A 26,519-nucleotide genomic window follows, 5' to 3' on the forward strand; every position below is an offset into this window, starting at 1 on the left:
CTCGTCTCTGGCGGCTGCAAGCCTAGCCGCCGCCAGGGCCAATCTCCCAACGCCGTTCTCCGGCGGCTCCCCTCTACCGGCGACCTCGGTCGTCGGTGATGAGAAGGGCCGCCGGATCCACGCGTGTGGATCAATTTTTCTTCCTTATAGTTTAGGTTTTTAGGTTGTTCATCGTCTTTGCTTCGGTGATGGCGATGGCGGCGCTGAATAATGAATCTTCGGATCCTTCCCTGACGAGGCCATTGGTCCTATGGTTGGGGATGGATTTGGAAACCAGTCTGTTCAAGCAAGGATGGTGTGACGGCGGCGGCATCCTTGTGGTGGACCTGTGTCCTCGGGTTCCGCCGTTGCGACGACGTTTGCTCCAGCGTCGACGCGGAGCTTGGGAGGTAGTCCAGGAGCGGATGCAGATTGTGGTCTGCATCGACGACATCTGGAAGACGGAATATCTACTGGGTTCGTGGTTTGTGGATGGAAGGTATGGTTTCCTCCTTCGGCGTCTTAGTCGTGGTGGAGTGCCAGATCTGGAGTTCGACGGCGTGTCCGGGGTGTTGGCCCGGTCTGATTCGTTCAACGGCAAGGGCTTCACTTTTGGTGAGCCACTTTGGAGGTCCGCAAAGCTGCATATCAGCGATGGAGCCGCGTCGAGCTCGGGTGAGGTGGTGATTCGTCATTCTTTTTTTCGGTGGCTGCTGTGGTGGTGCCAGAAGCAGTTGACGAGCGTTGGTGTTAAGCTCATAGATGTTCTATTATCTTCTCAGTATTGTCATGTCGGTCTTTACGTGATTTGTACTTTGTTCTTTATGACATGAATGAGACACGTATTATCATGAAAAGAAAAGTTCCGTGTGGCTCTAACCAGCTTGATTGTCGCCTAAAAAAACTTTGATTAGTCCACGGAACGTGCCGCTGGCGGCGAGAGGGGGTATCAAACCGTATGATGCGTCGGCCGTTGGCCAGCGACCTCTACAATTGGAGATTAGTGAGGATGAGGACATGTACATGCGTAATCCCTACCGTAAGTGTTTTTTTTACATTTAATCCCTCCTGAAGGTTCATGTTGTCTTTTAAACATATTACTGGATGGAAAAAAAATATATTCATGTATTGAAAAGTTCTCTAAAAGGTTCCTCGATTTAAATTAATTTGTTCATCACTTCAATATATATATATATATATATTCATAAACTTTTAAAACATGATTACATATTAGTAAGAAAGCAAAAAACATAACCAATAATAGTAATATCAAAAAGGAAAAATTTGAAAAACAAAATTAAAAAATTAAAAAGAAAAATAAAATGCATGGAAGAGAAAATGAAAACACTAAAAAAGCAAGCAAGCATATAAGTTTTTTTTAACATGAGCCCCTGCCCATGTAGCTCCCTTTAAGGCGTTGTAGAGCACCCCACTGGGAAGTCCTATTCACCGCCTCTAGCACCATATTGCCGCTGAAAAAAAACCATGGACCTGCCTAGGTAGTGCTCTTGTTGCCAAAAAAATCAGACGCCACTCGTTATAAAGGGAAACTCGAATGGAGATGGCTCCAAAATACTACTAGTTATATTATTTAAATTTGCCTAAAATAGGCTATTATTTAGATTCGCCTAAAATAGGCTATTATTTCAATTCCTAAAATAGGCTATTATTTAAATAATGTATTATTGTAAAATATATTCATGAATTTAAAAAAAATCTAGGAATGAAAATGTTCATGATTTCTTTTAAATGGTCGTGAAATTAATAAATGTTCATTATTTTATTTTAAAATCACAAATTTGAAAGATAGTTTACTAATTAAAAAATGAATTTTAAAAATACATGTTTTAAACATTATTCATTATTAGGAAAACAACAACTAAAAATGTACTAAACATAAAAAATAAAAATGAATAACGAAATGATGAATATAAGAAGAACCATGGAAAACCTGTAGAGAAATAAACAGAAAAAAACCTAAATATAGATCGATTGAACCTGCTACACTCTTACGCATGGTAGCTACCTTCACCGCGTTTGTCGGGCCTGACGCAACAACGACCATGCTTCACTATGACCGAGGGTAAGGTGCCCGTTTTTGCTAGAAAACCGACCAAATCAAGAAACCAATAAAGAAATCGCCCGAGGATGAGACGTGGGCTGGGCTAGCGAGCAAATGCTTTGTGCGTGTGCATAGCACATAGAACAGTGGTACATAGGATAATATTGTTTTGTGGGAGCTCCTAATCGGCGCCTTCAGCACCGGTTAGAAGAAAGGGACTACGCATGACATCCCTCACAGGCCGGCCAACAGGAGGCCTTATCTTCAGATCGCTTGTTCCCCCCAAAAAAACTGTGTTGACCCGTCATGATTGACCAGTCCATCGTTTGATCTTTGACTATTCAAAAAATAGAAATGGGGAATTAAAAAAGTTCATCATTTTTTAATAAAAAATCACCAAATTGTAAGGGATTCAACGATTTTGAAAGAATTTCAAAAGTTCATCTATTTCAAAAAAGTTCATTAGATGTTGAATTTTTTTCATCAAAATGGAGTTTTTTTTCATAATTTTTGAAGAAAAGTACATAAATTTCTAAAAAAACATCATTTTTTTTACAATTTTCATTGATTTTAAGAAAAAGTTCACAAAAAACTGAAATAAGATCATCGATTTTGAAAAAAAAGTTCGCACAATTTGAAAAAAGAAAGAAGAAAAAACGCCTAGGAAACCCAGATAGAAACATAGAGAAAAAACAAACGGAAAATAGAAATGGGTCGGCCCGCTACTAGAGGTAGTGTATAGGAGGGTGTGCGCCCGGTAAGCGGCACCTTAAGCACCATATAGGAAATGCCTTGTTTTGGGGGAGCTCCTAATTGGCGTTCTAGACGTCGGTTCGCACTACTAGCGCTCACCCGCCCATGCTCGTGGGCCAGCCCATGTACAAGGCGACTCCTCGATTGCATTTCACCGGTTTCCCCTATTCGCTTGATCACATTTGATCGGACGCCGTGGACCAGTTGATCGGTCAACCATAGACTTTACAAGTAGATAAGGAAAAAAATGTTTTGCAAAAAATTGAAGAAGTTTGTGAATTCAAAAATGTTAACGAATTTAGAAAAAAATTCACAAACTCCAAAAGTTCAAGGATTTGATAAAAATGTACTAAACATATTTCATCAAATTTTTATGAAATCATCAAATTACACAAATTTTTATGAAATCATCAAATTTGAAAAAAAAACTTCATCAAATTTGGAAAAAGTTCATCGATTTTGAAATAAATTTTATGAAATTTGAAAAAAAAATCATTGAATATTCAGAAAACTTCATGGATTTTCAAAATAAGTAGTTCATGAATTTGGAAAAAAAATCATGGGTTTGCAAAAACTTTGCCAATTTTGATAAAAGAGTCCACGCATTTTTCAATAAAATGAAAAATAAAAGCAGCAAGAAAAAGAAGAAGTGAAGAATAAGAAGAATATGTAAGTAATCAAATTCGGCTCGGTTGCATGGTTGGTTGCTCTAGAGGTGGAGGCCGTGGGTTTGAACGATACACCACTCGCACATTTTTTTGGGTTTAAAACAAAAAACTGGGCCGGGCAGTGCCGAGGGTTGTCGAGGGGGTTGCGCCGGTTTGTAAATAATACTGCAACGGGCAAAATGCCCTTGTTTTTGTGCCTTCGGTAATGGTAAGCACAAACACTATGGGTTGGCCCATGTACGACTTTACTATGTTTGTTTTTCATCTTGAGGAACCTTCTAGAAACTTCCCGCCAGTCATTTTAATATATATATTTTTTTCATGTGCTTGTTTCTAGTTTACTGGTTTCCTTTGTGTTTTTTCAGTTATTTTTTCTATTCTCCTTTTTTATGATTTTTTTTACAATTCATGAGCATTTTTTTTCTAGCTCGTGAATATTTTTTTCTAATTCTCGGACACTTTTCAAAATTTGAAACATTTTTCAAATACCTTTCCTATTTTCCATCGTTGTAATAATAATATCCATAAAATAATTAAAAAGTAGTCGAAAACTGGTTGGTCCAAGAGCATGCGGCTTATATTTTTTCCTCAAGGGAAGGGTCGGTTTTGCTATACAGCCGACCAAATCGACAAATCATCCAGAAATCAATAGGGATATGGGCTGGCCCAACTGAGTGAGTGGGTTCAGAGTCAACAACAAAAACTGAGCGAGTGTGTTGTGTGGTTTCCTTTTTTTTTGAGACAATGTGTTGTGTGGTTTGCTTCTTATTCTGTGTGTAGGAGTATCCCTATTTATTGCTCACTGCGAGTAAGAATGTAGGGAAAATGCACTGATGGCGGGCCGAATTAGTTCATACATGATTTTGATTATCTCAGTTTAGGGAACTTGTACTATAAGATTTCTTTTCCCCTCTTTGTTTTCTGTACCGGTTTTCCTTTTTGGTTTATTTTATTTTTTTCTTTAAATAAATGTTCTTAGTTTTTAAAAATGCTCTCAAAATTGTACTTTATTTTTAAAAATATTGAAAACATCAAAATATGTTTAATAAAAATTTACAATTTTGAAAAATATTTGCAAGTTAAGAAAATGTTTGATTTTTAAAGATTTTCGAGATTTTAAGAATGTTCTAAGAAACAAAATATGTTATTGCTTTACAAAATTTTATTATAAATATATACTTCATACAATTTTTTTGGAAAAAACAATAAAGCACCAACTGAAAACTAATAAATCAAAGAAAAAATGTAGGAACAGAAAGTCGTTACAAGCTAGTGCTAAACGGGTTGGCTTAGTCATGATGATCTGTACGATTGTACAACATTTAGTCGCACGGACCGATACGTAGGAGGTCCCGAATAGGAGTACCCAAAAAAGGCATTTCCTACATCACACTTATTGCGTCATTTCGTCGTCGGTTCGCACAGACCGGACGAACTGGCGATAGGGCCAGCCCAAGTCTATAGAAATCCGGGTTGCAACATTCTGGAAGCTTTTGATCTATTTTTTTCCTCCTTTTATGCTGTTTTCTTTACATTTATTTTGGTATATTTATTTATTTTCCTTTTTAGATTACTTTATTTTTTAAATGTGCACAAAATTTATATTTTTTTACATTTTTAAAGTATTCTAATTGAAAAAATGTTCCTTTTTTAATAAAATGTTGCAAAATGCAAAAAATACAGAATCTTAAAAATGGCTGCATTTTTAAATGTTCAACTTTTTTGGTCGGCAATTAAAGAGAAGTTCCAAACTTGATCGTTTTCATGATACACATATGTGGGAACACCAAGAAGCAGGTTAAGTTGCAACTTCAGCAATGCTCGCATGAACATCTGCGGCATGGAAGATGACGTTGGTATGCATGGCAAAGCCGCCACTATCTAACGTGGTCTCAGCAACTGGCGATAACAACCGGACGGAGGATGGGATGGTCACAATCCGCCCGTTCCCGTGCAAGTGGGTGATACAGACGATCAAGCAGGTTCAGGAGGTGACCATCCGCTCGAGCGCCCCGGGTGCCATGAAACATGGTCCTGCCAAGATGCACAATCACCCACAATGTCTCCGCAGTGGTCTTTTCCACCCGGACTACAGCAACAACTTCTACCACGACATGGCCGACATTGTCGTCCCTCTTTACAACACGGCACAGGTGTACAATAGTCACGTCCATTTCTTGGCCACCGACTACAACCACAAATGGATTGTCAAGTATCGACACATCCTCGCAACACTCTCCATCTACCCGGTCATCGATTTTGACACTGACGATGCTGTGGACTGCTTCCCATCAATGCAAGTAGGCATCGAAAGCCATAAGGACTTGGGGATCATTCCCGCTCTTTCCAAGAAGGGATACACGATGATGGACTTTCGGGACTTCCTCCGATCAGCCTACTCGCTGAAACGTGTGTGGGCAACCCCTACAAGTCGTACCTTCAGTGATAGGCCTCGTCTTGTCATGCTATTGCAGCGCCACTCGAGGGTGCTCACAAATAAGGCAGAGGTCATTGTGACTGCCAATGAGGTCGGATTTGAGGTCGTGGTTGTAGGGCCGAAGGCCGTGCGTGACATGGCCCAGTTCGCGGAGGTGGTGAACTCATGTGATGTAATGGTGGGCATGCACGGCGTCGGGCTCACCAATATGGTGTTCCTCCTTCACAACGGAATGTTGATGCAGATAGTCCCATGGGGCGAGATAAAGTGGCCGTGTTGGATTGCCTTGTCCAGCCCACACCTGACATGGGGCTTCGGTACGTCGAGTACAAGGCAAAAGTCGAGGTGATGACGCTCAAAGACATATACCTGAAGGACCACACCATCTTCACCGACCCTATTGTAAAATGACAGGCTTGTTTGTATAAACGTGACATATGTGTCACGATAGTGTGTGCGTGTGTATCATGTAAACTAGGCAGGTTGTTAGGTAGATTTGATCTTATCTCTTGTATAGCTTGGAGGATGGGTCAAGACTACAACAACCTGCCGATCGTGTATCCTATTGTGCTATATAAACACGCATGCGTCCCTACAGAATATGCATACGCTTTCATGCCTCTAATTCTTACATGGTATCAGATCCATCCTCGAGCTCATCCATGGCAACATCTTCAAGTTCCTTCCCATCCTCGCCATTCTCTCACACAGCCATCGAGAAGCTCACGAAGGGCAATCAGGCGGTATGGCGGGCAACCGTGCTCTCTGCGATCCGGGGTGCGCAGATGGCAAAGTACCTCGACGTCGAGCAACCACCACCACCTATGCAGATCGACATAGCTTCATCTGATGGCAAGGCCACAACGAAGGCGCCGGACCCTGATTTCCAAACCTGGTATGCACAAGATCAACAAGTCTTCTCCTATCTCCCGATGACTCTTCCCCGTGAGATCGCCATCCAGGTTGCGTCGTGTCACACTTCAGCAGAGCTCTGGAACACGGTTGAAGGTATGCTTGTATCCTGCACCCGTTCCCAGACCACCAATGTTCGGATCGCCCTCGCAAATCTGCAGAAGGGGAACTCCTCCATCACCGACTACGTCGGAAAGGTCAAGTCTCTTTGCGATGAGCTGATAGCGGCAGGGAAGAGGGTGGATGAGGCACTACTAGGAAAAGGCCTACTAGTGGCGCACATGTTTTGCCTACTAATGGCGCACTACAGATGTGCCACTACTAGCACGCCATTAGTATTTTTTACTAATGGTGCACCTGTGGTGCGCCATTAGTATCCGGTATACTAATGGTGCACCATGCAGTGCGCCATTAGTATAGCCCACGGTGCGCCATTAGTATGCCTCCCAGGGGGGCCATATTTACCCATGTGCTTTGGCATACTAATGGTGCACTTGTGGATGATGCGCCATCAGTGTGCTCTGTCTTACTAATGACGCACTATGTGATGGTGCGCCACTAGTATGAATATTAGAGATTTTTTTCTGATATTTTCACAGGTTACAAAATATATCATTGGACAGAATTTAGCTAGCACCACACAGCAACAGCAGATTCATCGAATACAATAGAAGATTAGTCTCCGAATATAATTCATCATATTAGTCTCCGAATTTAAAATACCGAACAAAGTTAGAACATTACAAGTCTCGAAACCGCGAGTAGCGAGTTTGTCTTCACATTACAAGTCGATATCGATCATCTAAACTACCATCACATAGAAGAGAGCTGCGGTCATCATGATGAGCATAATCGCGATGAAACTGGTCTTCATCCGGTTCCTCCAACGCTCCCTCCTCTCTCCCGCTAGATAGCGCGCGTATCTAACTTCCGCCTCCGCTCTAGTGGTGTACCCTTTGTAACTGTTACCGCTGAAATGGTGAACCTTTCTCCGACACTCCTCCCAGTCGTAGTAGACTCTGGGAACCTTACCCTTGTACACGACATACGACGGCATCTCTATGCACTAGCCAAACAAAACGTTAGTAGCAATTCACAGACAATACATAAGTAATATATAAGTATGCAACAAAACGATCGGAAGAGAAAAGCAACACATTAATAGCACGATTCATGGTCCTACTAATAAATAGCATCGATTACATCTAAGTTGAACGACTGTCCAAACCAAAAAGACATACAAGTTCATTAAAGTTTAATTACAACATGAGCCAATCGATGTTTCAGAACTACACATAGCATCACTACTTTCGACTCGACTCAGGGACCGGAGCATGGATGAAGCCGCCGTCTCTCGTGATAGTCATGAAATCGCGAGCGTTGTCAGCCTGCATTTGTAGCGTTGTGTCTATCTCACTGTTGGACGGTTGATATCTGAGGTAGAACTGCCCCGAGGTACGAAGGACATCTTGATGGATGATTTCCGCAAACTCCGACTGGATGCGAAAGAATTCTTGTCTGATGTCCGCGTCCTGGATTGCCGACAATCTTGCGGCCCAATCTTTGAGATATTTGGTAGCAGAAGGTGATTATGGTCCCGTACGATCGCCCGTATGTGATGGAGGCCGTAGTAGGCATCCTTATGACCGCCAGGCGGCTGCTTGACGCAGGGGAACATCGTAGTGTGGGCGAACACGTGCTTGCCGTACCTACGAACTGGCCTGGTGAAGGTGCCTCCAGATTTGGCGTAGCCGGGGAGAACGTCATCAAGAACTTTCTTGATATTTGTGTAGTCTTTCTTTGACTGACGGTCCAAGTCAAAATACGTGGCCATGAAATATTTCGGGCTTAAGAGGATGAGTGTACAATGTGTGTCACTGCATAAAACACGAAATGTTAGAAAAAAAAGAACGATCGAAATCTAAGAAATCATATGTTACGGGGCGGTGAGGGGATGACTTACTAGGGAAAGTAAGGCATGAGGAAGTTATCCTTATCTGGGTTTGCCAGAATGACGCCTTCGAGGTAAGAACTCGCGACCTGCCGGTCCCCAGCGCTGCCCAAGATCTTGGCACACATGTAGAAGGGGTCGACTATCACGATGTCCGGGGTCTTGTCTCTAATGATCCGCATCTCCATACTCAGCGAAAATAGCTGAAGGAAGGTGTAGTGCAGCGGATGAAGGTTAAACATAGCGAAGCTATCATCAAACCGCAGGACGATCATACCCCCGATGGCGTTATCCACAAAGCCCTTGCCCTTTGGCACCTTGGCCACGAAAACCGGGTATGCCACATCATTCTCGGAGAGACGCCGCTTCTCCAAAGAAAGAACACTGTCATGCAGACTCTGCATAGCACCGGTTGCAGCATTGAGCAAATTAGTCGGTAGCATCGGCCTACCCACCACATGCACCCTCCTCGAGATATCCTTAGGTGAAGGTGGACCATCTTGAGCATGGATCGTACTCGGTGCCGGCTGGCTGGCACCCTTGTTACTCTTTCTTTTCCGTCCCTTCTTCTTCTACTGTAATGGGATCAAGTTCTGCTCATAGACCGCCTTCTTGAGTGTGTTGGGGCTGATAATAGTTGGCACCTCGGCTATCTGAGGCTCGGTGAAGGCGGCAGCTGGAGGCGTCTCCTGAGAACTGAACGCCAGACGACGCCTGTTGCAATTTGGTTTCTCCACGGTACCAGCATGTTGGGGAACGTAGTAATTTCAAAAATTTCCTACGCACACGCAAGATCATGGTGATGCATAGCAACTATAGGGGAGAGTGTTGTCTACGTACCCTCGTAGACCGTTCGCGGAAGCGTTATATCAACGCGGTTGATGTAGTCGTACGTCTTCATGATCCGACCGATCCAAGTACCGAAAGCACGACACCTCCGAGTTTTGCACATGTTCGACTCGGTGACGTCCTCGCCTTCTCGATCCAGCAACAGGGGCGAAGTAGTAGATGAGTTCCGGCAGCACGATGGCATGGTGACGGTGTTGGTGAAGAACAATCTCCGCAGGGCTTCACCTAAGCACTACGAAAACTATGACGGAGGATAAACTAGAGGAGACGGGGTAGCCGGCACACGGCTTGGTGTTTCTTGATGTGTCTTTGGTGCTAGCCCTACCCCTCTATTTATATGTTGAGCCCTGGGGTCGAAACTTGGAGTAAAAGCCTCCTCAAAGTCGGTTTCACCCGAAAGGCAAGAGTCCTTCTCAGACTCCAGGGCTAGACGCCAGGGTTCCCGGCGTCTACCCCCTAGACGCCAGGGTTCCTGGCGTCTAGCCTCTGGTCTCCGCAAAACTTCCTTTTGCATTTTCCAAAAGCCTCGTGGGCTTTCCCCTTTGGCCCAGATAAAGTGTTCTCATGCCCAAACATTTCGGGAAACATCCGGAACCCCTTCTGGTGAATTCCGGAACCCTTCCGGAGATCAAACACTACTATCACATATATCAAAGTTTGTCTCCGGACCATTCCGGAGTTCCTCGTCATGTCCGTGATCTCATCCCGGACTCCGAACAACATTCGGTCATCAACATACATAACTCATATAGTACTATATCGTCAATGAACGTTAAGCGTGCAGACCCTACGGGTTCGAGAACTATGTAGACATGACCGAGACACCTCTCTGGTCAATAACCAATAGCGGGACCTGGATTCCCATATTGGTTCCTACACATTCTACGAAGATCTTTATCGGTCAGACCGCATAACAACATACGTTGTTCCCTTTGTCATCGGTATGTTACTTGCCCAAGATTCGATCGTCGGTATCTCAATACCTAGTTCAATCTCGTTACCGGCAAGTCTCTTTACTCGTTCCGTAATACATCATCCCGCAACTAACTCATTAGTTGCAATGCTTGCAAGGCTTATAGTGATGTGCATTACCGAGTGGGCCCAGAGATACCTCTCCGACAATCGGAGTGACAAATCCTAATCTCGAAATACGCCAAACCAACAAGTACCTTTGGAGACACCTGTAGAGCACCTTTCTAATCACCCAGTTACGTTGTGACGTTTGGTGGCACACAAAGTGTTCCTCCGGTAAACGGGAGTTGCATAATCTCATAGTCATAGGAACATGTATAAGTCATGAAGAAAGCAATAGCAACAAACTAAACGATCAAGTGCTAAGCTAACGGAATGGGTCAAGTCAATCACATCATTCTCCTAATGATGTGATCCCGTTAATCAAATGACAACTCATGTCTATGGTTAGGAAACATAACCATCTTTGATCAACGAGCTAGTCAAGTAGAGGCATACTAGTGACACTCTGTTTGTCTATGTATTCACACATGTATTATGTTTCCGGTTAATACAATTCTAGCATGAATAATAAACATTTATCATGATATAAGGAAATAAATAATAACTTTATTATTGCCTCTAGGGCATATTTCCTTCAGTCTCCCACTTGCACTAGAGTCAATAATCTAGATCACATCGCCATGTGATTTAACATCAATAGTTCACATCACCATGTGATTAACACCCATAGTTCACATCGTCATGTGACCAACACCCAAAGGGTTTACTAGAGTCAATAATCTAGTTCACATCGCTATGTTATCAACACCCAAAGAGTACTAAGGTGTGATCATGTTTTTCTTGTGAGAGAAGTTTAGTCAACGGGTCTGCAACATTCAGATCCGTATGTATTTTGCAAATTTCTATGTCAACAATGCTCTGCACGGAGCTACTCTAGCTAATTGCTCCCACTTTCAATATGTATCTAGATTGAGACTTAGAGTCATCTGGATCAGTGTCAAAACTTGCATCGTCGTAACCCTTTACGACAAACCTTTTGTCACCTCCATAATCGAGAAACATATCCTTACTCCAGTAAGGATAATTTTGACCAATGTCCAGTGATCTACTCCTAGATCACTATTGCACTCCCTTGCCAAACTCAGGGCAGGGTATACAATAGGTCTGGTACACAGCATGGCATACTTTATAGAACCTATGGCTGAGGCATAGGGAATGACTTTCATTCTCTTTCTATCTTCTGCCGTGGTCGGGTTTTTGAATCTTACTCAATTTCGCACCTTGTAACATAGGCAAGAACTCCTTTTTTTGACTGTTCCATTTTGAACTACTTCAAAATCTTGTCAAGTTATGTACTCATTGAAAAATCTTATCAAGCGTCTTGATCTATCTCTATAGATCTTGATGCTCAATATGTAAGCAGCTTCACCGAGGTCTTTCTTTGAAAAACTCCTTTCAAACATTCCTTTATGCTTTGCAGAATAATTCTACATTATCTCCGATCAACAATATGTCATTCACATATAGTTATCAGAAATGCTGTAGTGCTCCCACTCACTTTCTTGTAAATACAGGCTTCACCGCAAGTCTGTATAAAACTATATGCTCTGATCAACTTATCAAAGCGTATATACCAACTCCGAGATGCTTGCACCAGTCCATAGATGGATTGCTGGAGCTTGCATATTTTGTTAGCACCTTTAGGATTGACAAAACTTTCTTGTTGCATCATATACAACTCTTTTTTAATAAATCCATTAAGGAATGTAGTTTTGTTTATCCATTTGCCAGATTTCATAAAATGTGGCAATTGCTAACATGATTCAGACAGACTTAAGCATAGATATGAGTGAGAAACTCTCATCGTAGTCAACACCTTGAACTTGTCGAAAACCTTTTGCGACAATTCTAGCTTTGTAGATAGTAACACCAGTATCAGCGTCCGTCTTCCTCTTGAAGATCCATTTAATCTCAATGGCTGGCCGATCAATGGGCAAGTCAATCAAAGTCCATACTTTGTTCTCATACATGGATCTCATCTCAGATTTCATGGCCTCAAGCCATTTTGCGGAATCTGGGCTCATCATCGCTTCCTCATAGTTCGTAGGTTCATCATGATCTAGTAACATGACCTCCAAAACAGGATTACCGTACCACTCTGGTGCGGATCTCACTCTGGTTTACCTACGAGGTTTCGGTAGTAACTTGATCTGAAGTTACATGATCTTCATCATTAGCTTCCTCACTAATTGGTGTAGTAGTCACATGAATAGATTTCTGTGATGAACTACTTTCCAATAAGGGAGCAGGTACAGTTACCTCATCAAGTTCTACTCTCCTCCCACTCACTTCTTTTGAGAGAAACTCCTTCTTTAGAAAGGATCCATTCTCAGCAACGAATATCTTGCCTTCGGATCTGTGATAGAAGGTGTACCCAACATTTTCTTTTGGGTATCCTATGAATACGCACTTCTCCGATTTGGGTTTGAGCTTATCAGGTTGAAACTTTTTCACATAAGCATTGCAACCTCAAACTTTAAGAAATGACAGCTTAGGTTTCTTGCCAAACCATAGTTCGTACGGTGTCGTCTCAATGGATTTAGATGGTGCCCTATTTAACGTGAATGTAGTTGTCTCTAATGCATAACCCCAAAACGATAGCGGTAAATCAGTAAGAGACGTCATAGATCGCACCATATCAAATAAAGCACGGTTACGACGTTCGGACACACCATTACACTGTGGTGTTCCAGGTGGCGTGAGTAGTGAAACTATTTCACATTGTTTTAACTGAAGGCCAAACTCGTAACTCAAATATTTTACTTCTACGATCATATCGTAGAAACTTTTTATTTTGTTACGATGATTCTCCACTTCACTCTGAAATTCTTTGAACTTTTCAAATGTTTCAGACTTGTGTTTCATCAAGTAGATATACTCATATTTGCTCAAATCATCTGTGAAGATCAAAAAATAATGATACCTGCCGCGAGCTTCAATATTCATCGGACCACATACATCAGTATGCATGATTTCCAACAAATCTGTTGCTTGCTGCATTGTTCCGGAGAACGGAGTCTTAGTCATCTTGCCCATGAGGCATGGTTCGCAAGCATCAACTGATTCATAATCAAGTGATTCCAAAAGTCCATCAGCATGGAGTTTCTTCATGCGCTTTACACCAATATGACCTAAACGGCAGTGCCACAAATAAGTTGCACTATCATTATTAACTTTGCATCTTTTGGTTTCAATATTATGAATATGTGTATCACTACGATCGAGATCCAATGAACCATTTTCATTGGGTGTGTAACCATATATGTAAACAGAACAACAATTTATTCTCTTACTTAAATGAATAACATTATTGCAATAAACATGATCAAATCATATTCATGCTCAATGCAAACACCAAATAACACTTATTTAGGTTCAACACTAATCCCGAAAGTATAGGGAGTGTGCGACGATGATCATATCAATTTTGGAACCACTTCCAACACACATCGTCACTTCACCCTTAACTAGTCTCTGTTCATTCTGCAACTCCCGTCTCGAGTTAATACTCTTAGCAACTGAACCAGTATCAAATACCGGGGGGTTCCTGCGAACACTAGTAAAATACACATCAAATAATCTGTATATCAAATATACCTTTGTTCACTTTGCCATCCTTCTTATCCACCAAATACTTGGGGCAGTTCCGCTTCTAGTGACCAGTCCCTTTGCAGTAGAAGCACTTAGTCTCAGGCTTAGGACCAGACTTGGGCTTCTTCACTTGAGCAGCAACTTGTTTGCCGTTCTTCTTGAAGTTCCCTTTCTTTCCCTTTACCCTTTTCTTGAAACTAGTGGTCTTGTTAATCATCAACACTTGATGTTCTTTCTTGATTTCTACCTTCATCGATTTCATCATCATGAAAAGCTCGGGAATCGTTTTCATCATCCCTTGCATACTATAGTTCATCACGAAGTTCTACTAACTTGGTGATGGTGACTAGAGAATTCTGTCAATCACTATTTTATCTGGAAGATTAACTCCCACTTGATTCAAGCGATTGTAGTACCCAGACAATCTGAACACATGCTCACTGCTTGAGCTATTCTCCTCCATCTTTTAGCTATAGAACTTGTTGGAGACTTCATATCTCTCAACTCGGGTATTTGCTTGAAATATTAACTTCAACTCCTGGAACATCCATATGATCCATGACGTTCAAAACGTCTTTGAAGTCCCGATTCTAAGCTGTTAAGCATGGTGCACTAAACTATCAAGTAGTCATCATATTGAGCTAACCAAACATTCATGACGTCCGCATCTGCTCCTGCAATAGGTCTGTCACCTAGCGGTGCATTAAGGACATAATTCTTCTGTGCAGCAATGAGGATAAACCTCAGATCACGGATCCAATCCGCATCATTGCTACTAACATCTTTCAACTTAGTTTTCTCTAGGAACATATCAAAAATAAAAAAGGGGAGCTAAACGCTAGCTATTGATCTACAACATAGATATGCTAACACTACCAGGACTAAGTTCATGATAAATTAAAGTTCAATTAATCATATTACTTAAGAACTTCCACTTAGATAGACATCTATACCTATACTAATTAGGGACTCCCAAGAAATTACCACGTTAATTAGATTTTACGGGCCGTTAATCTGGTGGGACCAAATTATAACGGTGTAGATTAACCCATATATTATTTGCTCTCACGTACTCACAACCGTATAGATTAACCCATCTATTGTATCCCATATCTTAAAAAAACATCTTTTGTCTACTCTCACGTATACACAACCCCCTCTCCTAATCTCTCACGTCTCTATTCTAAAAAAAGGACTCACGTCTCTCCATCTTATCCTCCCAAAACGCCTAGCCATCCTCTCCTCTCACGTAAGCATGGCCTTCCCATCTTCCCCTCTCCAAAACTCTCACGTTTCATCTCCTTCCTCTCCATCAATACAAAATATCAGAGTTAAAATCGATGGAGGTTTATTCATGGTACCCCGACGATGGATGAAGAGACCTCTGCCACCCTGTCTCTCATCATGGGCTGGCGTGGAACCAGGGAAAGATTTGTTCATACCCTCCTCTTCTTCAATCCAGGTTCAACCGACATGCCTCCCCAATGACGACTAGCATAGGATTCTTTTTTACTGACAACATATGCTTCTCCGCCCGTAGCTTGATCTATGCTCGCAGGTTACGCCGACACCTCCAACATCCTGGTATCTTCCTTATGTACACCCCTATCTCCGTGCAGCAGCAGCCTCCTCCTCTTTCCACGCGCGTCCCGTTCATCATGCCTTCAACTTTGATCCAATTGCCACCTCTGGACTCTCCTCCCTCGATCCCTATAATTCATGGTTGTTTGCTGCCTCAATTTCACCACCACTCAAGGGAGTCAATCTGAGCGGTACTTTTCCCAATCTCAGTTTCTAGGGTTCACTTTTTACATCATGCGTTCATCGGCATCAAAGATGAATTCATGACAGTCAGCGGTGTTCGTAGCCATTGATTTATATATATGTTGTGTTCCCAATCTCAGTTTCTAGGGTTCGCAATTTACATCATGTATTGCAGGCTTTCGTGGGCGTCAACTGAGCGGTACTTTTCCCAATCTCAGTTTCCAAGGTTCACTTTTTACATCATGCGTTCATCGGCATCAAAGATGAATTCATGACAGTCGGCGGTGTTCGTAGTCAAAGATGGATTCACAGCAGCCTACAATGTTAATCACCATTGCTGTATATGCAGTGTTCAGAACGACGTACTTCAACTTTCTAACAGCATGTAGTCAACACGTGATCAAACAGATATAGATTAGAAGTTGAATTTTTTTTGATTTGGTTCATGCTTATGTAGGCATATATCGATGAGGTATGTGATAATATGCATGTGGTATATACAACTAAAACATTTGTATGCATGTACAACTATGTATTTTTTAATTTGTAGCTCTTGGTAGCTGTCCATTGCTCCATATGTGTTTCTTTGTCGTAAGAAGTCTGATGGTTCTTCTCCTACTTTTCATTAAAAAAATCTATGTTTCAGTTCTCTATACAGAAACTCGGAAATAAGTGAAACCAATGAATTCCCCAGCATGATTTTATCCTAATTGTTTACTATAGTTCGAGCAGGAATTGCGTGTATATGTGACAAGCTTACAATGCAACAAGGTAATATAGAGCCTCTTGGTAGCCATCCATCTCTCCATATGTGATTCTTTGCCCTGAGAAGTCTGATGGTTGTTCTCCTACTTTTCAGTAAAAAAATGTATGTTTCGGTTCTTTGTACAGAAACTCAGAAATGGGTGAAACCAATAAATTCCCCAGCATGATTTTATCCTAATTGTTTACTATAGTTCCAGCAGGAATTGCGTGTATATATGACAACTTTACAATGCAACAAGATAGTATAGAGACTTATAGAAGCGTTTCTATCTCATGATTTGGTAGTCATACCTACAGGAATAATTCACGTGAGTGATCTTTGGATACTGATTATATGTTAACAATTTCATGTCAGGAATTAATCATTTGTGTTTCATGCTTTTATGTATAGCGTATCTATTTGTTCACCAAATTTTAGAGAACCAGGGCAAATTATGATGTTTGCATGTTTTTTCTGTTGTTCTTTTTCGTAACGTTCCAAATGGGTTAATCTTAAAAAGAACCATAGGTTTTGGAAATTTACGGACGGAAGGTGACTTCATGTATATTACGAAAGCAAGACTGGATATGATTAGATCTTTCTGTCTAGATGATATGATTCGCTCCGTATTTCTTCTGGCACATTTGTAGAAAAATACCACATTTTTCGCTATTACACCGTGTCTTGCGTCACTAAATATAGTTTTTTGTTTAACATGATCTACATCGTTTTAGTTCATCTTCAGCTGAAGCCTAGCTAGCCCAAGAAGGGATCCCTCAGTCAGGTTACCTCCCGTATGTTGTATTTTCTTGGGCAAAAAGCACCAGTGACTAAGGAGCCGAGGAGATAGTATAATACATGTAGTCCACAATAAGTAAAGAATGAATTCCGTTTGTATTTTTCGCAAAAAAATAAATATATAAATCCGTGTGTACGGCCGGAGAGAACACGGACAGTTCAGTAGACTGAAACTCGACCGGTCCCAATATTGTGACTACGACAATGTGTTGGAGACAAATTACCAGACTATATATGACCACATGCTAACAACGATTATTTACCCTTCCAAGTCTGCAGTCTGACCAAGGTGTTAAGAGTAAAGACTCATCTCCAAATAATGTCTTTATATGCCATGGATGTGACATTTCTAAACAAGGCATACTCGAATTGTTGCATATTATTTTATACATAAATCCTTCCAATTTTAACCTCTTGGACAGGACGCATTAGTTTGCTATGTTTCTCTTATTTCCTATCGAAAGAAACAAATAGCATTGCTAACAGGAATGATCCCATAGGACATATATCTTAAAATACTTATTTAATGCATTCTAACAATGTTTTCTTTCTTTCAGGGATGAACCTGTTGCAGGCTACTGTGTAAAAATAATCATCAGACCAGTGTTTTGAGTAGTGAAGTTTGAATACAGGGGACATGATTTAGTACAAGTTTCACATTATTTTATTTCAATCATTGTTAATTTCATTCACGGACGTAATAATTACAAATTTATATGTACATGGCATCAGTAAATCTGGTGTCGCTTAGAAAAATGGATCACCATGGACATGATTGGTTACAATCTTCCCTTTCTATTGCAGCTTTGCTTTTCACCAATGGCCTATTGAGACGATAATTAAGGTGATTTTTGTGCTTCTTAATATTTATTTTAAAACTACATGTGCATTTCCATCATTGTGTTGCAGGAAAATAAAGAAAATTGCAGGATTATTTCTCAAGATCGACGATACACAAACAAGGCATATGTAGCAGTGGTTACAACATCTTTTTTTCCCATACTTAGGCTTTTTTGTTTGAACTATGTGCAAATTCTAAGTTTGTTCCGCCATGGGGATTGAACATCTTACATCCTTACATCATCTTCAAATTTTACTTTTTTGACGTTATTATCAGATTTTATATATGACAAGGAATAAGATCTAAGCTGTTTTTAGTTTCTTTATAACAACATTTACAGAACCGGCCGAGTAAAGTCTAATCAGGTAAGCCAAGGCTACTATCCTCCATTCGGTTTCACTAACATTTAATCAGGGCTTGCATATTTTCTTTCAATTTTCTACACTTCTTGAGTGTACTAGATTCGAACTACTATGGTGGCCATTTAATGGATATGGTAATAATATCACCTAATCCTATTTGTATATAGATACATGTATTCTTTCACGCCCTTTCTTAAATTTGTTCTTTGTACTAATTTAGCGTACTGCAGCTGCTTAATATCACCTAATCCTATTTGTATATAGATTCATGTATTCTTTCACGCCCTTTCTTAAATCATGAAGGATCTTGGCGTGACAAGGGTACGGACATATGAAGCATTCTTGTGGAGTGTAGCTATCTTTTGGTTTGACATAGAATTATATCAACCCACTTCTATGTAACTTACGCATGATATTTTTAATACATTCTTCATGTATGTCGTTTCTAGACGACATTTGAAGTGTGTGTTGCATGTTGCCATGATTTTCACGGATTGCTCCCTATATATTTTTGCCTTCGTCTATCTCATCGTCATGATCCTTTAGTCAATTAATAAAATGTTTATGTGCTTTCAGCCATCATCTCAATTGTTTAAGACATACTATTATTTATAGCTTGCAATTATTTTTAGTTCTTCTCTTAGATGATAATAAGAGAAAGAAAATTTAAGTTCATATGCAAAGTTATGTTTGCTACATGTTTGTTCTGTGAATATTGACATTGTCATAATTGTAACGGCCCCGTGCGAATGCACGGGTTGACGACTAGTCCCTCTAATCATCTAAGTGATCACGTGGTCCAAATCAACTAAACCATAACCGATCATCACGTGAAATGGAATAGCTTTCAATGGTGAACATCATTATGTTGATCATATCTACTATATGATTCATGCTCGACCTTTCGGTCTCAGTGTTCCGAGGCCATATCTGCATATGCTAGGCTCGTCAAGTTTAACCTGAGTATTCTGCGTGTGCAAAATTGGCTTGCACCCGTTGTAGATGGACATAGAGCTTATCACACCCGATCATCACGTGGTGTCTGGGCACGACGAACTTTGGCAATGGTGCATACTCAAGGAGAACACTTTTTTCTTAAAATTTAGTGAGAGATCATCTTATAATGCTACCGTCAATCAAAGCAAGATAAGATGCATAAAAGATAAACATCACATGCAATCAATATAAGTGATATGATATGGCCATCATCATCTTGTGCTTGTGATCTCCATCTCCGAAGCACCGTCATGATCACCATCGTCACCGGTGCGACACCTTGATCACCATCATAGCATCGTTGTCGTCTTGCCAATCTTATGCTTCCACGACTATCGCTACCGCTTAGTGATAAAGTAAAGCATTACAGTGCAATTGCATTGCATACAATAAAGCGACAACCATATGGCTCCTGCCAGTTGCCGATAACTCAGTTACAAAACATGATCATTTCATACAATAAAATTTAGCATCATGTCTTGACCGTATCACATCACAACATGCCCTGCAAAAACAAGTTAGACGTCCTCTACTTTTTTGTTGCAAGTTTTACGTGGCTGCTACGGGCTTAAGCAAGAACCGTTCTTACCTACGCATCAAAACCACAACGATAGTTTGTCAAGTTGGTGCTGTTTTAACCTTCGCAAGGACTGGGCGTAGCCACACTCGATTCAAGTAAAGTTGGAGAAACTGACACCCGCCAGCCACCTGTGTGCAAAACACATCGGTAGAACCAGTCTCGCGTAAGCGTACGCGTAATGTCGGTCCGGGCCGCTTCATCCAACAATACCGCTGAACCAAAGTATGACATGCTGGTAAGTAGTATGACTTATATCGCCCACAACTCACTTGTGTTCTACTCGTGCACAACATCAATGCATAAAATCTAGGCTCGGATGCCACTGTTGGGGAACGTAGTAATTTCAAAAATTTCCTACGCACACGCAAGATCATGGTGATGCATAGCAACGATAGGGGAGAGTGTTGTCTACGTACCCTCGTAGACCGTTCGCGGAAGCGTTATATCAATGCGGTTGATGTAGTTGTACGTCTTCACGATCCGACCGATCCAAGTACCGAAAGCACGGCACCTCCGAGTTCTGCACACGTTTGGCTCGGTGACGTCCTCGCCTTCTCGATCTAGCAAGAGGGGCGAAGTAGTAGATGAGTTCCGGCAGCACGACGGCGTGGTGACGGTGTTGGTGAAGAACAATCTCCGCAGGGCTTCACCTAAGCACTATGAAAACTATGACGGAGGATAAACTAGAGGAGACGGGGTAGCCGGCACACGGCTTGGTGTTTCTTGATGTGTCTTTGGTGCTAGCTGTTGGGGAACGTTGCAGAAAACAAAAATTTTCCTATGGTTTCACCAAGATCCATCTACGAGTTCATCTAGCAACGAGTGATCGGATTGCATCTACATACCTTTGTAGATCACGCGCGGAAGCGTTCAAAGAACGGGGATGAGGAAGGCGTACTCGACGTGATCCAAATCACCGGAGATCCTAGCGCCGAACGGACGGCACCTCCGTGTTCAACACACGTACGGTCAGCGTGACGTCTCCTTCTTCTTGATCCAGCAAGGAGGAAGGAGAGGTTGAGGAAGAAGGCTCCAGCAGCAGCACGACGGCGTGGTGGTGGTGGAGCTGCAGTACTCCGGCAGGGTTTCGCCAAGCACTATGGAGGAGGAGGATGTGTTGGAGAGGGAGAGGGAGGCACCAAAGGCGTGGGGTGAGAAGTCCTCCATCTCCCCACTATATATAGGAGGGCCAAGGGGGGGGCACCGGCCCTAGGAGATCCAATCTCCTAGGGGGGCGGCGGCCAAGGGAGGAATCCCTCCTCCCCAAGGCACCTAGGAGGTGCCTTCCCCCTTTGGGACTCTTCCCTTCTTGAACCCTAGGCGCATGGGCCTCTTGGGGCTGGTGCCCTTGGCCCATGTAGGCCAAGGCGCACACCCCTACAGCCCATGTGGCCCCCCGGGGCAGGTGGCCCCACCCGGTGGACCCCCGGGACCCTTCCGGTGGTCCCGGTACAATACCGGTGACCCCGAAACTTGTCCCGATGCCCGAAATAGCACTTCATATATATAATTCTTTACCTCTGGACCATTCTGGAACTCCTCGTGACGTCCGGGATCTCATCTGGGACTCCGAACAACATTCGGGTTACTGCATATACATATCCCTACAACCCTAGCGTCACCGAACCTTAAGTGTGTAGACCCTACGGGTTCGGGAGACATGTAGACATGACCGAGATCGCTCTCCGGTCAATAACCAACAGCGGGATCTGGATACCCATGTTGGCTCCCACATGCTCCTCGATGATCTCATCGGATGAACCACGATGTCGAGGATTCAATCAATCCCGTATACAATTCCCTTTGTTAATCGGTATGTTACTTGCCCGAGATTCGATCGTCGGTATCCCAATACCTCGTTCAATCTCGTTACCGGCAAGTCACTTTACTCGTACCGTAATGCATGATCCCGTGACCAGACACTTGGTCACTTTGAGCTCAATATGATGATGCATTACCGAGTGGGCCCAGTGATACCTCTCCGTCATACGGAGTGACAAATCCCAGTCTTGATCCGTGTCAACCCAACAGACACTTTCGGAGATACCCGTAGTATACCTTTATAGTCACCCAGTTACGTTGTGACATTTGGTACACCCAAAGCACTCCTACGGTATTCGGGAGTTACACGATCTCATGGTCTAAGGAAAAGATACTTGACATTGGAAAACTCTAGCAAACGAACTATATGATCTTGTGCTATGTTTAGGATTGGGTCTTGTCCATCACATCATTCTCCTAATGATGTGATCTCGTTATCAATGACATCCAATGTCCATAGTCAGGAAACCATGACTATCTGTTGATCAACGAGCTAGTCAACTAGAGGCTTACTAGGGACATGTTGGTGTCTATTATTCACACATGTATTACGATTTCCGGATAACACAATTATAGCATGAATAAAGACAATTATCATGAACAAGGAAATATAATAATAATGCTTTTATTATTGCCTCTAGGGCATATTTCCAACACTAGCCCTACCCCTCTATTTATATGTTGAGCCCTGGGGTCGAAACTTGGAGTAAAAGCCTCATCAAAGTCGGTTTCACCCGAAAGGCAAGAGTCCTTCTCGGACTCCAGGGCTAGACGCCAGGGTTCCCGGCGTCTACCCCCTAGACGCCAGGGTTCCTGGCGTCTAGCCTCTAGTCTCCGCAAAACTTCCTTTTGCACTTTCCAAAAGCCTCGTGGGCTTTCCCCTTTGGCCCAGATAAAGTGTTCTCGTGCCCAAACATTTCGGGAAACATCCGGAACCCCTTCCGGTGAATTCCGGAACCCTTCCGGAGATCAAACACTACTATCCACATATCAATCTTTACTTCCAGACCATTCCGGAGTTCCTCGTCATATCTGTGATCTCATCCAAAAACTCCGAACAACATTCGGTCATCAACATACATAACTCATATAGTACTATATCGTCAACGAACGTTAAGCGTGCGGACCCTACGGGTTCGAGAACTATGTAGACATGACCGAGACACCTCTCTGGTCAATAACCAATAGCGGGACCTGGATGCCCATATTGGCTCCTACACATTCTACGAAGATCTTTATTGGTCAGACCGCATAACAACATACGTTGTTCCCTTTGTCATCGGTATGTTACTTACCCGAGATTCGATCGTCGGTATCTCAATACCTAGTTCAATCTCGTTACCGGCAAGTCTCTTTACTCGTTCTGTAATACATCATCCCGCAACTAACTCATTAGTTGCAATGCTTGCAAGGCTTATAGTGATGTGCATTACCGAGTGGGCCCAGAGATACCTCTCCGACAATCGGAGTGACAAATCCTAATCTCGAAATACGCCAAACAAACAAGTACCTTTGGAGACACCTGTAGAGCACCTTTCTAATCACCCAGTTACGTTGTGATGTTTGGTGGCACACAAAGTGTTCCTCCGGTAAACGGGAGTTGCATAATCTCATAGTCATAGGAACATGTATAAGTCATGAAGAAAGCAATAGCAACAAACTAAATGATCAAGCGCTAAGCTAATGGAATGGGTCAAGTCAATCACATTATTCTCCTAATGATGTGATCCTGTTAATCAAATGACAACTCATGTCTATGGTTAGGAAACATAACCATCTTTGATCAACGAGCTAGTCAAGTAGAGGCATACTAGTGACACTCTGTTTGTCTATGTATTCACACATGTATTATGTTTCTGGTTAATACAATTCTAGCATGAATAATAAACATTTATCATGATAGAAGGAAATAAATAACAACTTTATTATTGCCTCTAGGGCATATTTCCTTCATAGCATGATCGCGGTCGTCTTTTTCAGGGTTGGGTTCTTGAGAAGGAGGCCCGAAGAATTCATCACTGTACCCATGTTTGGCAAAGTACTTATCGACATTGGTAAATGTACCGTCGTCATTGTCGTCGTCGTCGTCCGGATCCTGTGCCATATGCATGTTCGGATCCTGTGCCATAGGGATGTCCGGCATGTCCGGTAGCGTTGCGGCGGTCTTGCCATGTCTTGGCGCCGGCATGACTGGCGGTGTTGTATTTGGGGTGGTGTCCCCCGCCCCAAACGAATCTGGCTCTTCGGCCAAAGCAGGGGCCAGCTTAGGCAGGCGCTGAGGGTCATCAGATCATCTTCGTCGGCCCTGGCGGCTTGAATCGGAGGTAACAACTCATCGCAGCCTGGCAGCACCCGAACCAGTTGAACCCTATACACGATGGGTGGCATCGGATTACCGTGGAACACGAGGTTGCCCAGTTGAAATTTTTTCCCTTGGCGACATCGACCAACTCGTCGTTCACGAAGTGCAGGAGAGTGCACGGAACGTCGGCGGCACCCTGCGAAAACATGTAGGGCGTCAGGGATGCCCAGTCAAAGGCAAGGAGATGAAGTCCTCGGCCAAGAGGCTTAATTAGTTACCGTGATGATGGCGTCGAGCTCGGCTAATGTCGAGGCACCGCCAATGGCGGGCGTGCAACCGACGAAGGGGGCCGCTTGCTGTCGAGGTGCCGACCGGCGTACACCCTGGTGCATTAAGCTCCAATGCCCGTGCCGGCGTCGGAGACACCAATACCGCCTCCGCCTGAGACACCAATGGCGCCGCCTACGCGTTGTGCGAGTTGCTGGCCGTGAAGCTGGGAATCGGGGGCGGCCCCTATTGGCCGCCCGCAATCCACGTCGTCAGCCCATGAATCAAGGTAGGAATAATGCCGGTGAGCGTCGATCCCAGTTGTTGTTGCACTTGCTCTTGGACAATCTCCGGAATCCGCGCCACTTGTGCCTTGAGTTCTTGAACCTTGCGCGACTGGCTTTCTGAGCTGGTCTTTCTCTCCTTTCGCCCACCAGCGTTATAGTAGGACACGCATTTTGTGGACAAGCCTTTGCCGGCCACACGACCAGCTGACGACGGCTTACTGAGCTTATCCTTGTTTTTCATTATGTTCAACGCCCTATTTAGAGTGCTGTTCCAAGGGGTGCTCTGAGACGACCCCGCGCTACTGCTTTCAGTTTCCTGCGGAAGGAATGTGGACCATTTAGAAATTTGGCTTCATTAATTAGAATGCAACCATATGGAGCTAATTACGCGGGGGTGTATTCCTTACCAGAATAAGCTCAAGCGCCCTGGTCTTTGGATCCGTGGTAAGCTCCTTTGTTACCGGGTCCTCCTTGTACCGGGCCCTGACATAGTTCCTGGTCTGCTTGTCACGGTATTTCTCGAAGCGGGGCGGTAGGCCTTGCTCGGCACGCTCCGCGTCCTGCTTGTCCCATATAGGCTCCACCACTCTGTAACCGCCGAGACCGAGTTTGTGTTCCCCTAAGTTCAACTCCCGCATTTCTTTCCCCCACTGACTTGATTCGGAGGTTGCGCTACTCTCGCACTTGATCTTGAACTCCTTGTATTCATCTTCGCTAATCGAAGGATTTTTCGCCTTGATCTTCTCATAACTATCACCTTTCTCAATCATTGTCTTCACCACGCTTCTCCAAGTAGACAGGGCCGTGCTCATCCTCGTGAGGGCGGCATTGTTCACTTTATTCCCTGAGAGGCGTGTGTTTTCAAATTCAGCGGGGAACTTGTATCGTTTGTGTAGCTTTGTGAAGAGGAGGGTGCGCAAATTCCCTCGGTCCTTATGCCTTAGGTTCTCGGTGTTGATCGAGACGGTGCTCCGGAGAATGCACCCGAGTTGAAGCGAGTACCCCTTGACTATTTCTTTGGGCGCCGTTGGATGCCCGTCGGAGTTCACTTGAGTAAATTCCTCCTTGACGGTGCAGAGCACGTTCGGGCACCGGTCCTTCCGTTGCCTCTTCGGTTGGCTGCCATCTATGCATGCGCTGGCATCATCAGTGGTGGCATCCTCGGCGGCACCATCAGTGGTGGCATCCTCGGCGGCACCATCAGTGGTGTCATCCCCGACGCCACTAGGGGTTGTGTAGTCAGGATCGATGTCTTCCGCGACGTCCTCATAGAGGTGAGGTTGTTCCTCCATCTCCTGGGACAGCTCCTAGAATTGTTTGCCGCCCGAACCGCTGACCTCATCGTTGTGGGCCATGTTTCGCTCTAAATAGGAAAAAAGTTTGGTCAAAAAGTTGGTTATTGTCAAGGAACAAGATCATGGTCTCATCATTTAGGGTTTGTCGACACCGAGGCATCCTAAAAGCTAAGGTTTTATCATTTAGGATTTGTCGAAGCCGAGGCACCCTAAAAGCCTAAGCT

At 43.2% G+C, this 26,519-nt stretch overlaps 1 pseudogene; it reads left to right on the forward strand.

The window, feature by feature from the left end:
• Positions 1-194: 194 nt before the first annotated feature.
• Positions 195-6,310, forward strand: LOC125518683 (annotated as a pseudogene).
• The last annotated feature ends 20,209 nt before the right edge of the window (positions 6,311-26,519 follow it).

The sequence above is a fragment of the Triticum urartu genome, chromosome 7, assembly GCF_003073215.2.
Source record: "Triticum urartu cultivar G1812 chromosome 7, Tu2.1, whole genome shotgun sequence".
Lineage (NCBI taxonomy): Eukaryota > Viridiplantae > Streptophyta > Magnoliopsida > Poales > Poaceae > Triticum > Triticum urartu.